The following is a 15,551-nucleotide window of genomic DNA, read 5'->3' on the forward strand; positions in this document are numbered from 1 at the left end:
GGAACTGGAAAAATATGAGGAGAGAGTACAAAAATTAGGGCAGTTCCGCTTAGAAAAGAGATGACAAGGGGGGATGTGATAGAGATCTATGAAACCATGAATGGTGTGGAGAAAGTGTTATTTACCCTTTCCCACAATACAAAAACTAGAGGTCACTTGATGAAATTGATAGGCAGCAGGTTTAGTACAAATAAGAGGAAGTACTGTTTCACACAATGCACAATTAACTTATGGAACTCATTGCCATGAGGTGTTGTGATTAACATTAAGATTTTGTCACGGTTATTTTTAGCAAAAGTCACGGACAGGTCATGAGCAATAAACCAAAATTCACAGGAGCCCATGACCTGTCCATGACTTTACTAAAAAAAATTGGGGGGCAGGGCCAGGGAGCAGGGGAAGGAATGACAGATGGAGTCCCATGGCGGTGGGGACTGACAGGCCGAGGCCACCCACCATGGTGGGGGGCAGAGCCTCGGCTCCAGCCACAGCAGGGGCATGCAGCCATGGAGAGGCGCGGTCACGGGGACGGTGGGGGTGCAGCCGCTGCTCCGGAGCTGGCTGCAGCTGTGGGACAGGGGCACACAGTCCCGACTCCAACCCCAGCCACAGGCACACAGCCCTGGCCGCAGCCAGAGGGGCGCACAACCCTGGGAAGCCGCCAAGGGGGTGCACAGCCCCTGCTGTAGTCCCCAGCGGAAGGTGGGGCAGGGACACACAGCCCTGGCTGCAGTCCCCATTGCAAGGCACAGGACAGGGCCGCACAGTCCTGGTTCGAGCGAGCCCCAGCTGCGGGGCAGGAGAGAATAGCCCCAGCTTCAGCTGTGACAGAGGTCTAGTAAAGTCACAAAATCCATGAGTGCCATGACCTCTGTGACTAAATCGTAGCCTTAGTTATGATGGCCAAAAGTATAACTGGGTTCAAAAAAAGAACTAGATAAATTCATGAAGATAGCCACCGATGGACCTATTAGCCAAGATGGTCAATGATGCAACCCCATGCTTAGGGTGACCCTAAACTTCTGACAGCCAGAAACCTGAAGGAGAAGAGGGGGGCATGGATTGCTCCAACTGCCCTATTCTGTACACACACCCTGAAGCTCTGATACTGGCCACTGTAGGAGACAGGATAATGGACTAGATCAATGGACCATTGTTCTGATCCAGAATGGCCGTTCTTATTGCACTCACTACACTAGTACATTGAATAGATAAGTAAACATAAGAACATAAGAACGGCCATACTGGGTCAGACCAAAGGTCCATCTGAGCCCAGTAGCCTGTCTTCTGACAGTGGCCAATGCCAGGTGCCCCAGAGGGAATAAACAGAACAGGTAATCATCAAGTACCTTGAAACTGTCTACTTTAACTACTTCAATAAACTCTTCCCATTAGATTACAAATTCATTGTGGGAGAACGTATTTATTTGATACATACATGAACACCATGGGCCTGATTTACAGAAGGTTCTGAGCACCTGTATCTCCCATTGACTTCAAACAGCACTCTAAGCACTCGGCACTTCTTTCAAATTAAGACTCCAACAGATCAGCCTGCTAGGAATTTTCAGGTAACAAAAATGAGAGAAAAACAGAAATGGATAAAGAAAGGGAAGTATTTGTATGAGTGTGTGAGAGTGTGGGTGCATTCATAATATTACTGGAATTCAGAATAATGAAAATGGCATTTAGCCTGACACAGACAGTCCATATTACTCAAGAGTTTTTCCCTAGGTTGGCAGCTAAGCCAAGCACTTATATTCTGATGTTTTTTCAGATATTCGTGTGTTGGACATTACCCCACAGCTACCAGAAATAGCACTACAACAGAGGGAGCAGTATATATCATTTGATTTGTTTGTAGAGCCCATAATAGTAGCCCTGTGACCATTAACTTTCTCTTTGTGATCATCTTTTTTTTTTTATATTATGGCTGAGACTATGCTTTATTTCTCTTTTGTGGCTTAGTAGGGGAGATAATATTTCAGAGTGCACTTTTTCTCTCTCTGTCTCATACACACACTTTTAACATGTCATCGCTGTTTTGGCAAAGTACAACTGAATGAAATTAAATTCATGTCCACTGTGGGTACAGGCAATCAAGGTGGTGGTACAGTTCCGTCAGGTGAAGTGTCACAAGAAAGTCCGAAAAGCTCAACATACTAGTTTGATATGACTACATTTGTGCATCAGTCTTTTAGCATACACCCCATCCCCTGTGTATCAAGTTTTTAGTTGGAGTTGTTTTGAATGATTTTCTTCCCATTGAAACTACAGACAGTCATGTCAGTTGCAAAGCAAAATGGCTGCCAGTCCTGTCAAGAAGTCAGAGATTCAGGCCTAGTCTACACCTAAAACTTAGATCAGCCTAGCTACGTCACTCAGGGCTGTGAAAAATTTCATGTCTTGAGCACCAAAGTTAAGTCAATCTACCCCTCATTTAGACAAGGCGAGGATGATGGAAGGATTCTTCCTTTGACCTAACTACTGCCTCTTGAAGAGGTGGATTAACTACATCAATAGAAGATACATTTCTGTCAATGTAGGAAGCATCTGCACTACAGCGTCACAGTTGAAGCAGCATTGCTGTGCAGCTGTAGCATAAATATACCCTCAGTAACAAAAGGTGGTAACTTCTGAGGCTGAGGAAAGTCTTTCTTAAAACAAAAAAGCTCTGCCTTTTGATGCCTCCTCTTCTGCTAAAATGAAGAGGGTATGAATGTCCCAACCACAATGGCAAGTAGGTAGCTTGCAGGCAGCAAATCCCCATCCAATTCATATGCCTCTAAGCTTATGCATACCAGGATTACAGCTATCCAAAGTTTTTGCAAGTCCGGCTGGTTCATCTTCCATCCCCATTCTTTGTTAACTATAAAATAATCCCTAAGAGGTCTTTTCTTAGTAGTCAGCTGCTAAATGAGAGTCTGACTATGATGTGAAGGGATGATACCAAGAATTATCTTGAACCCCCATCCCACCACTTGAGTAATCCATTTCTGTTTTCTTTTTTGATTGGACAGACCTGATGAGATGTAATAGAACAAACAGCATTACTTCTGTCAGTCTCCATTTTAATTTACTGAATGAAAATTATTAATAGTCTTCCTGGAGATATAAGGACATGGGACTATTGTGGGCAGAAATAACATCTGCAATTGGTGTTGACTTTTATTTTTCCCCTGGGTGCTCCACTCCGGCTCCACCCCGAGGTCCTACCCTGGCCCCTCAGGAAAGGGGTTCCACCCTCACTCTGCCTCTTCCCACCTACTGCGCCCCACTCCCTCCCCCAGGCTGTCTCCTCTCAGCCCCCTCACCCAAGATCTCCTGCTGCTGGCTCCTCTCCGCCCTCCCCTAAATGCCTCCCGCCAGCTGCCAAACAGCTGATTGGCAGCCAACCCTAGGGGCCCACCAAACAGTTGATTGGTGGCCAGCCCTTGAGCCGAACAGCTGTGGCTGCTGGGTGCTGAGCACCCCCTATTTTTTGCTGTGGGCACTTGAGTCCCGGAGCACCCATGGAGTTGGTGCTTATGTTGGTGCCACTTGTGTTGGACGCAGCTAGTGTTGGTAGCCATTAGTATTCTCAGGGATGGAGTGGTAATTTTAGAAGTGATTGTAGTGTGCTAGATGCATAGCATTTAGGAGAACTGGAAAGCTACAATCCACTGGAATCACTTTTGAAGTACAACTTATTTTGGGAAACTACTCTGAGTTTTGTGAAGAGGTGGTCTACATTTTTTGGCCAAACTCGCTTCAGTGTAAAAAAAATGCAGATTTGGCAACACAGAAAAGTTTTGTAAATCTGTGTCAGTTTTGCTGAATTGCTTTGGCTGAAAAAAAATATGAAAAAACAAAATATTTCATTTCAACATTTTTTAAATGAAACATTGATTTGTTGTGGTTCAAAATTTCTTTTTATTTTGACTATTTTATTATTTTATTGATAAAATATCAAAAACATTTAAAAAGATTGATAATGAAATGGTTCTGTTTTGTCAAAATGAAATGTTTAATTAAAAAAAAAAAATCCCCCCCCCTCCACTTTTCAGTTCTCAAAAAAATTTCAAAACATTTCATGCCAGACATTTTTTTAAAATGTTTGGAATTGCCAGGGAAGCTGGAAAAAAAAATCTGCTATTTGCACAGCTCTAGTGCTGTGTCCTAAACTTTGCTTGCATTCAGTGGACTATTTATGACGTAACACAGAAGGAACTATCCACCTTTAGCAAAAGATTCCAAAACTCACTCCTTTTATGTGAGGGGCATGGACAAGAGAGAGAGGAAGTAAGAACAGAAAACTTCTGAGTTGGTAGAAGGCTGATTCCTTGCTTCTAGAGTAGAAACAGAAAATAAAGTTTTTGAATTTGAGGCTACTACCTTGGGTGCCAAATGAAGCAGACACAGTTACAGGGAACTAGAATTTATGCCATTTAAAATGTTTTTGTTCCGTTTCACCCATCATATGCCAGTACTTACAACCTCTCAAAAGCAGACATGTTTCATAAAGCCATATAATGGTGGGGATATGTCTTTCCCATTCAATATCTGTCTACTGTTGTTCTCTTTGTTGAAGATGTAGTTGCTTCTGCTGTTTTTCACAATCTCATCCTGTCTGTATCTAAAAAGTTACTATAAATTTTCTTTTCCCCTGCAGTTTCTATATGTTAATAGTGCAGGTTCCCCGCTACTTGAGATTTATCATTAGTTCAAAAGGTCTATCTGTCATTGGCAGGATTTTCAAAACCACTCAACATGACCTAACTGTATTCCCCCATTGAATCAATGGTAAAACTCCCACTGACTTCAATGGGGGCAGAGTTAGGCCAACACTGAGTACTTCTGAACATCCCAACCTTAATGCACCATCCATCTAATGATCATCCTGACACTTTCCCTAATACCTTCTCACCCATTTTTATCTTTATATTTGTCTACTGTCATATAAGCGGTGCCTTCTACTTCAACATTCAACATGGCGTATTGGCAGAGCCATCCCTTGGGTACAGCAAATCGGGGCGACTGCCCCGGGCCCTGCACTTTTGGGGGCCCTGCCCTTCTATAAAATTGCGAGGAGGCAGGTGGGAAGGTGAGGTGGGAGGCGGGCGGGTGAGCGGGGTGAGGAGGCGAATGGGGATGTGGGTGGCAGGTGGGCAGGGGGCGAGGAGGAGCCCCTCTACCAGAACCTTCCCCTCCCTGCAGCACCTCCTGCCCCCAAGTGGGCCCTGCCGATCAGTGTCTCCCCCTCCCTCTCAGCGCCTACCAACTGCCGCGGATCCCATGTTTCACGGCATCAGGAGGCACTGGGGAAGAGGAGCGAGGATGCAGCACACTCGGGGGAAGGGAGAAACTGGGCAGGGAAGAGGCAGGGTGGGGGCAGGAAGAAGCAGGGTAGGGGTGGGGCCTTGGAGGAAGCGGTGGAGTGGGGGCAGGGCCTTGGCAGAGCCAGCGGGGGAGCAACCCCTGGCAGATTAGAAACTAGGCGCCTATGTCCCAGGCCCCACACACCTCTAAGGACAGCCCTGCATATTGGTCTAAATGCATGGACTTGTCTGATCAGACTCCTGAAATCCAAGTGGCTTCTGTCTGTTTCCCCTTCCTTCCCAGTCTGTTCTCTGAATGAGCTCCACAAAGTAACTTCACTTGCTTTGTCATATAAGATGTCCTGTCTGTGAAAAGACATTACTTTTAATCAGTTTACACTTTTCCATATATTTTGCCATTTCATCTCCATACACCTCTGGGATCTTGCCTGCCATTGGAGTCAGATTTACTACTCTATAATTTCCTATTACTGTAGTGCCTCCTTCAAAGACGGAGGTAATATTTCCTTCCTTCATATCCAATGACACCATTCCCTCTCTCTACAGGATTATTAAATTATGTTATTGACCCACTATTTTCTTTGGAGTCTCTCAGTATTTGGGATTAAGACCCAAAAACATTCCTACTTCTTCCCACTTGTCAAACAAGCCACAAATCCTGCAAACAAACATATGTTATATAATCCATAGATTATAAAGCCAGAAGGGACCAACATGATCAATTAATCTGACCCTCTACAAAATACAGGCCATAGGTCTTCTCTGAATTAATTTAGGAACTAGACACAAGAGCATATCTTTTAGAAAGAACATCCAATCTTGATTTTCAAATATCCAGTGATGGAGAATCCACCACAATGGTTGGTAAATTGCTCCATTGGTTAATTACTCTCAATGTTAAAAAATGTGCACCTTATTTTGAGTCTGGGGACTGACTGGCTAAGCGGCAGTTCTGCAGAAAAGGACCTGGGGATTACAGTGGAAGGCTAATGGCATATTGGGCTGCATTAGTAGGAGCATTGCCAGCAGATCGAGGGAAGTGATTATTCCCCTCTATTCAGCACTGGTGAGACTACATCTGGAATATTGCGTCCAGTTTTGGGCCTCTGCACTACAAAAAGAATGTGGACAAATTGGAGAGAGTCCAGCGGAGGGCAACAAAAATGATTAGGGGCTGGGGCACATGACTTATGAGGAGAAGCTGAGGGAACAGGGGTTATTTAGTCTGCAGAAGAGAAGAATGAGGGGGGATTTGATAGCTGCTTTCAACTACCTGAAGGGGGGTTCCAAAAGGATGGAACTCGGCTGTTCTCAGTGGTGGCAGATGACAGAACAAGCAGCAATGGTTTCAAGTTGCAGTGGGGGAGGTCTAGATTGGATATTAGGAAAAACTATTTCACTAGGAGGGTGATGAAGCACTAGAATGGGTTACCTAGGGAGATGGTGGAATCGCCATCCTTAGAAGTTTTTAACGTCAGGCTTGACAAAGCCCTGGCTGGGATGATTTAGTTGGGGATTGGTCCTGCTTTGAGCAGGGGGTTTGGACTAGATGACCTCCTGAGGTCTCTTCCAACTCTGATATTCTATGATTCTATGAATTCGTCTAGCTTCAAATTCTAGCCATTGGCTCATGTTATATCTTTGTCTGCCAGATTAAAGAGCCCTCCATTATCAAATTTCTGTTTGTAGTTACTTATAGACTATGATGAAGTCACCTCTTCAATTTCTCTTTGATAAGTTACATGGGCTGAGCTCCTCGAATCTTTCACTGTAAGTAGGGCCTGACCAAATTTATGGTCCATTTTGGTCAATTTCATGGTCATAGGACTTTTAAAATGTCAGATATTTAAATTTGACATGTCAGTGTTGTAACTGTAGGGGTCCTGACCCAAAAAGGAGTTGTATGGCAGTCCCAAGGTTATTGTAGGGGAGGTTGCGGTACTGATACTTACTTCTGTGCTGCTGCTGCTGCTGGCAGTGGTGCTGCCGGCAGAGCTGGGTGGCTGGAGAGCAGTGGCTGCTGGCCAGGAGCCCAGCTCTGAAGGCAGCGCCGCCACCAGCAGCAGCGCAGAAGGAAGGATGGCCTGGTATGGTATTGCCACCCTTACTTCTGTGCTGCTGCCTGCAGAGCTTGGCCCTCAGTCAGCAGCCGCCACTCTCCAGCCACCTTTTTGGATTTTGCCTTTAATTTTTCATTCTTTTGACTGATAGAGCCCAGCCTTGCCCAGCCCTCATTCACCACCAGGAAGCAACAACCTTCTCCCAAAATAAAACTCAAGCATCTCTTGGCACAATGTACATTCATTAATTTAGAATATCATTAAGTCCCTGATCCCGCACCACTAAAGTCAATGACAGTTTTTACCGTTGACTTAAATGGGTAAAGGACCAAACCCTAGCTCTGCATCATCAAACACCTATTTATGCATTATATAACACCCATGTTTAAAACTAATGAAAAGCAAACTTCCCAAGGTTGGGGTTTGAGGAAGACAAGCACCCAAACCCTTGGATTCTTAACCGAAGCTTATCCAAACATCTTAAGCGTGCAAATAGAAGAGGAGGTAGAAAAGAGAGTCGGGTTTAAGTTAGGGTGTGTCAGGATCCTGGGCAAAGGTAGGCAGAACTAGTGGCAGGAGCTTAGGGTTCCAGAACTGAAGCCAGGGGTCAGAGCCAGCATCAGGTTCAAGAGTCAAGCTGAGAGCCGAGTCAAAATCAGCACCAGGAGTTAATCTGAGGGCAGAGCCAATGTCAGGAATCAGGCCAACCGTCAATATCAGGATCAATATTGGGATTCCAGGGGTCAACCAGGAGTCACAATCCAAGTCAGAGGCAAGATCAATACCAGGAGCTCAGGAACGGCAAGGCACTTATAGCACCTACCTAGAAAGTCACATTGTTGCCTGGACACTCCCATGTATTCCCCATGGGACAAGGAGCTAATCAAGGATTGCTAAAACTACTGTCAGTCAGATCATTTGAGGTGGAACTTCCTAGGGTTTTCAACCTCTGTGGATTGTTGGTCACAGGACAGCACCAGCTTAGAGGAGATAGCATTGCAGGGCTCTTGGTTGCTTGGTCGCCCTGCAGGCCCAGGCGGTCCTTACAGGGTGAAGATTTGCTGGAAAAGGGGAGGGATTATTTTACAGTATTTTATTCAAACTAGTTTCCCCATCCCAGATACTATGGAGATACTCAGCTAGTACAATAATGAGCATGGTACACATGCACACACACACTCTTACCTACCTACCTTTTAAAAAACATTTCTAGCATTCATGACAGGAAGACTCAACAGTTAATGTATAACAAATTCTGCTCCCAAGATAGGGGACTATTTTGCTCATCACAAGAGTGTTGGAGCTTGGGTACCTCTTCTTTGTCAACAAAAAGTTACACCAAAGTAAAGCCCAAAGAAATAATAATCTGAATAGGAGACAGTTTACAAGTTCTGCCTTTAAAATATAAAATTTTTGGAGGGTAGAGGAAGTGCAAAGTTGACATTTGTACCTAACCTGTCTTCTCCTAAATTATCAGCACTAGGAAATGAATCGCACTCTTTGGAAAGTGGGAAGGCTGATACAGCCAGTAATAGGAGGCTTCCTCTGGCTGTCCTATCAGTGACCTCAGCCATACTATCATAACTCAGTCCTTTGCCATTTCTACATAGATTCCACTGCCGGTCCTTCCAAGGCATATCTAATGGCAATTATCAAGTGCAATTTTTCTGCAGTCGCAAATACTGTTTACTAAAGACTGAGACACCAAGCTTGGTGAGGATTTAAATTGGTTTAATCCATAAATAGTGCCAAACTGGAACACTGGAATGCCAGCCCCGATCAAGATCTGAACTTTCAGACTTGGGCCCATCTTATGTTTCAGCAGGGCGAAAAAAGCAAAGACATCATGCATAAAACCAGAGAAAATTCCTTTGTCCCCCAGTTTTTATTTCTAGAATAGAAAATCTAGTTTAGATTATCCAAATCCAAAATTGCATTAAAAGTATTAAAATTAACCATTAACTCCTGTTCATTGCAAATCCTGTGTTGAACTGCAGGACTTTATGCGAAGAGAGGGTTGTGTATGGGTTTTTTTGTGCAAGCTTTTTTTTTTTTTTTTTAAATTAAAGGTTGTTTTTACTGATAGGAAGCCTGGCTTTCACCTATCTTTTTCCTAAAAAACAACCAATTGTAACAGGTCTCACACAATCAACTACAATGGATCTGATCCTTAAAAATAACATTTGAGAAAGCAGGTGTCTTCCGGAGAGACTAGCCTTCCACAGATGGGCGAAACGATTAAGTATAACAGGAAGTGCTATCTTGCACTACAACAAAATGTAGTGACAGATTGATAATTGTACTATTCTCATGAGAAAAGCAAGGTCATTATTAAATTGATGGAAACAGTTGTTCATAAAAGCCATTTGTATAAACCTAAACCCTTTTTTACTGCTATGTTAAATTTACCACAAAACAAAGAACTGTCAGTTAAGATGTTGATCACTCTTTACCCCCCAACACTTCACCATGCACTGTAGAACATACATGTTTAGCCATGGATACATAGATTCAAATTTTTACATTTGTGTAGTCATCAAAACATTCCTCATACTCAAATTCCCTGCTAAACTCCCTTCATTTCAATTAGATTCATTACACAAAATCCCTGCATGCAGGCAGGCATTTACAGACATGGAACTAAATAATAAACCTCACCCAAAGCATCCTCAGTTATCCATCCATGGAAAATCCTTTGGAGCATTACAGAGGAAATTCCTTGCTACAGAGAAGAGAAAAACAGCAATCACTTTTCCATGCAGTTTCCAATGTTCTTTGTTCCCTGGTTTTGGGAAGGAGGGGGAAGAGACAAAATCCTTCCTGTTCAAATCATAACGTATTGGCTTTCTCCAGTATGTTCCCTATAGGTCAGCTACATCTTCTGAGCTTTGTCTAGGTTAATAGAGTATACTCTCACTCAACACCACCATGCTACATAGCCTGGGTAAGTTGGTTATTTACTATAGAGGGAGACAGGAGCAATCCCTGTATTTAGGTTGCTTAACAATTTCCATAATAAAGGATTTGTGTGAACTTTTCATTGAGACGTTCTCACATCACCATTGTTTACAGCAGACCTTTGATATGTGGTTTGAGGCACAACCTCAGGTTAGAGAAGTGCCTATTTTTGTCTCAAAATTCTGTTCAGGTTATGCTAAGAGATAAACTTTAGGAGTAGCTTTCTCTCTTCTCTGGCTTGCATTCTTTTTGGCAGTGTGGTAAAATAAGTAAATAAACACACAGGCCAGTCCCACTGCCAAAACAGTAGAAGCTATATGAGAGATATGGGGGCAAAGACAACCAGGCTATCCTCCCCACCCCAAGGTTCTATACATGGCTCAGTGGTCCATGCCACCATCTGATGGCAGCACATGAGGTAGAAACTTCCTCCAACTCCAGGAGGTTGGAGAAAGAGACAGATGGGCCAGAAGTAGGATCTCCCCCAAACATCTGGGAAAGTGTGTGTAGGGTGAGTGAGATGGGCTGGCCTAGGCTTCCCCCACCTTCTGTATATGATTAGGACCCAGCACTTGGACCCAGTGGTCCATCTCTTTTCTGGGGTATGAGCCATCTCCTCCTACTAGCTAAAATAGTTAGCTCGGTAGCTCGGATGGTATAATACCAAAGGCTATAATACTGAAGGCTGAGGGTTTAAACCTTGTAGATGATGTGCAAAGGAGAGATAGAGTTGTTTTTACATCTTTTAAAAAAACCTAGGAAATTAAATTTTTAAAAACCTACAATAAAAGGTGGTTTCAAAGTCAAGCACTCAAAAGTTTAGAAATACCAGAATCACAGTTACTTGTGCAACCTTAATTCTGCCCCCTTATACATATGCATTATGATGCAGTCTTTAATGACATTACCAGTTTCCCAAAGGACCCTTTGCCTCATTCAGTGCACAGAAGGCAGAATTAAGGTTGTATGTGCAACTGTAAATCTGACATTTCCAAGGTGTTTTGTATTTTATATTAGAGAAGATATACCATTCCCAATGTTAACAAATGAAAAATAATTGGGACCGCAATCAACGTCCTGAAAGGCTGAAAGTACTGGTGCTCTACAACAGATGGCTGAATGCAAACAAATTTTTCAGGGCTTTGTAGAGGGGAGAGAATTCCAGGCATAATATGATTAGGGTAGTATTCATTGCAGATAAGTAAATGCAAGGTCACAAATTTACCCAACCTGCCTTCGAGATTCCAAGTACTAATGTAACCAGATTCCTTTTTAGAAATTATACTCCACTCATTTATTGGTATGTGAATTTAGTGTCCACGAAGGTGCCAAACTGACAATTTAGGGAGCAATGTCTTTTATTTGTCTGCATAACAGAAACAGCACCAGCACAGGTAATCCAAGTTTCTCTTATGCCACCAGTGTGATATAATCTTAATCTAGAAAGAGCACACTTAGTGAGGAAATGGTAGTTCCTCCTCCATGATTATTCAGATTTTAGTGTCTCTGTTGAATTGTTTATAGGGGATCCAAAATATTCTTCTGGTCTTTGAGTTGAGACAGAGTGCCTGTCCATATACAATAAACTGGACTGAGACTACCAATTAGCCATTTTCTGAGGATCTCCAAATAACCTTAGAGCTGACTTTCAGTTACATCTTACCTGGGCTAGGTCTGAACAGGCAGCCTAAAGGTAAAAGGCTGAGTATAACATTATAAAGCCCCCTGAGCTATCCAGCCCCACAAAAATAGTACTTATTTTTTTAACAGAGATATACTGTAGACATAGATTAGGTAAGCACTGTAACAAAGTAATCTCAGTGTGGTCTATACCCAATAATTCATTCTTTCTGAATAGAAACACACCCCTCTCTGCTGACTAGATTTAGATTCAGTCACTAACCAGTTCACCCATGTCTAATGTTCACCAGTGCAAATAGCTGTTTTAGGGATCCTTCTCTGCTAAAACCAAATTTGAATCAATTTCCTGGGTAGCCTCACCGGGTCTTGAGGAACTAGGGTTCTATCTTTTTACTATCTGAGAAGAATACACTCCTTTAGTCCTAAGGAAACTCTAACCCTAACTTTATCATCCCATCTTTTTGCGTGCCTGGCATCTGTGTGAAGCACAATATGGGGAAATTGTATTTTCTACTGTGTTTTAAATAGATACTGATTAGGATAGTGTCTTTCATGGAAAAATATACTACTATGAAAATGAACTTTGTTTTAGTTAGACTGTACAAACATGTCTTTTAAAAGCAAACAAGATGAATTTTCCTTAAAATATTTCACCAGAACAGGAGTAACAGGTAGAAACAGCCTGACCTTGGAGTGTTACACTGTTATGTTCCCTGATATCCAGTCACAAAACAAATTATTTTATAGGCACCTGGCTCATTATGCCTTACAAATTAAATTGTCATTTATCTATATTCACCAAACAGTACCTATTCATCGCCTTCACTTAAAAACACATTGCCCTTCTTTCTAGCCTTGTTAATTTGCAGATGCTAATTAAATTTATACTCATAAAAGTATCTGTTTAGCATGCATGACTAGATCATCCTTCAATATCCATTATCCATTGTACATTCCAATATGTTTACCTACTGCTTTTTTGTTTTGCTTTGTTTTGATCTGTTTGCATCAGTTTAAAGGGCTTGCAAATTCAAGTCTCACATTTTGATTCCAGCTGAGCAGCTTTTTCAGTTTTAGTGCTTTGTAAGCAATTTTGTCTCAGATTATCCTGTAGAAGAATTACTTCCAGATAATAGCCCTTTAATATGTAACAGCAGGATGAGAAAGAATACTCTGAAAAGTAATATTTCAGCCTTCTTTATTGGGCCATTACACCAACAGAGAGGACCTTCCTCTCTCAAGATCTGCAGTAGATTATTTATTGTAAAAAACCTGACATAAAGACTGTTTTAACAGCATTTTATGAGATATCTAGTGCTGCTTAGTATAAACGGAACAACCCAAATGCTACTTAAAAAAGTACTCTGAAGGGCTCCATCCCCCTTGTAGTCTAGGGGTGAGTGTCTGAAAAGCTGTGAGGGAAAGCCATGTTTGATGTCCAGTCCTGCTTATACCCCAGGCTTGCAGAGCACTCAAGAACCAGCACATCCTTCTGCTGGAAATGACTAAGTACCTTCCAGGAGTGACCCCTCTCTGGCCAGTTAAGAAGCAACCTTCAGACTGCAATGCAGCCCAGTCCTTTCTGGAATGTAGGGCCTTGCAGGGCCTTAAAGTTTGGGTCTTAAAAAGAGGAGAACCTTAGAACTCCCTTAAAAAAAACCCACAGCAACCCAGTGCTTAATTTGTAATGAAAGAGATGCCAGGGCTCAAGCTGAGTTGTCGGAGAGCGGTGACTGCTGGGCGGGCACCCGGCTCTGAAGGCAGTGCCACTGCCAGCAGCAGCACAGAAGTAAAGGTGGCACAGGATTGTGTATTGCCACCCTGTCTTCTGTTGACAGCAGCTCTGCCTTCTGAGCAGGGCAGATGGAGAGTGGCGGCTGCTGGCCGAGAATCCAGAGTTGCCAGGGCTATGAACGGCCAAGCCTAGAAATGCCGGGGTTCAGCCCCAGCAAGCCCCAGCACAAATTAAGCACTGCAGCAACCCTCTTTACCTTCACCCACACATTGAAGTCAATGAAAGTTTCACCTTTGACTGTAATGGGAGCAGAATTAGGCCCAGAGTTTACAGGGTTTGTTGTATCCCAGTCTTTGCCATAGATTCCACAGAGATATTTGGCTCTTTGTCCCTTTATAAACATGATAGGATGTACAGTTGCAAAACTGAAATTTCCTCATCAATCGTGGTTTATTGCTGGGGGGCCAAAGGCAGGTAAGACAAGGATATCCTCTTCCCTGCCTCTAAACAGTTAACCATTTCCCAGCCTCAGAATGCATTTCTGTCTCTCTCCACTCTCTATTTTTCAGTGTTTTACATCATCTTTTACTAATGATAATACAACTCTATGTAACCTGATCTGCAGCACTGAAACGAGATACGGTTGAAAACCCCATGGGAAATTCTGATATTTCAACATTTCCCAAACCAGGATGAACAAAATTAAAACTCTGAAATTTTTCTCAGCATAGGAAGTTTTGAACATTTTCAGTTCAGAAACGTCAAAAAGTTTCATGTTTACACTTTTGAGCAAAACTAAACATTTTGAAATTCCCAACTCAAAACAGTTTGTTTTGTTGTGTTGAACTGCATCAAAATGTTTCACTTCAACTTGATTTGACACTGACCTGTTTTGCCTGAGCTGCTATGGTGTCTCATGGGAATTTAATATGAGTGCCTCAAACCCCCAAACTCTTAGGTGGGCTGGTCTTCTCTCTCGGACAACATCTCATGAAGCACTGAAGTCATGAGACTCGTATGATGTGCTAAAAGAAAAGAAGTACTTGTGGCACCTTAGAGACTAACAAATTTATTTGAGCATAAGCTTTCGTGAGCTACAGCCCACTTCATCGGATGCATGTGGTGGAAAATACAGTGGGGAGATTTTATATACACAGAGAACATGAAACAATGGGTGTTACCATACACACTGTAAGGAGAGTGATCAGGTAAGGTGAGCTATTACCAGCAAGAGAGAAAAAAAACCTTTTGTAGTGATAATCAATGTGGGCCATTTCCAGCAGTTGACAAGAACGTGTGAGGAACAGTGGGGGGAAGGGGAGAATAAACATTGGGAAATATTTTTACTTTGTGTAATGACACATCCACTCCCAGTCTTTATTCAAGCCTAATGGCCCACCTTGATTATCACTACAAAAGGTTTTTTCTCTCTCCTGCTGGTAATAGCTCACCTTACCTGATCACTCTCCTTACAGTGTGTATGGTAACACCCATTGTTTCATGTTCTCTATGTATATAAATCTCCCCACTGTATTTTCCACTGCATGCATCCGATGAAATGAGCTGTCGCTCACGAAAGCTTATGCTCAAATAAATTTGTTAGTCTCTAAGGTGCCACAAGTACTCCTTTTCTTTTTGCAGATAGAGACTAACACGACTGCTACTCTGAAACCTGTCAGTATGATGTGCTGTGGCAATTAAACCAGTGCATCATGGGAAATGTGGAAGGGAGAATGGCCCATAGAGGAAAATGGGGGACAAGACACCCAAATTACAATTCCTATGAAGCATTGCACCAGTGTAAGCAGACACAGATTAATGTTGGTTTTGTTGGATCAT

The sequence above is a fragment of the Chelonia mydas genome, chromosome 6 (genome assembly GCF_015237465.2).
Source record: "Chelonia mydas isolate rCheMyd1 chromosome 6, rCheMyd1.pri.v2, whole genome shotgun sequence".
Taxonomy (NCBI): domain Eukaryota; kingdom Metazoa; phylum Chordata; order Testudines; family Cheloniidae; genus Chelonia; species Chelonia mydas.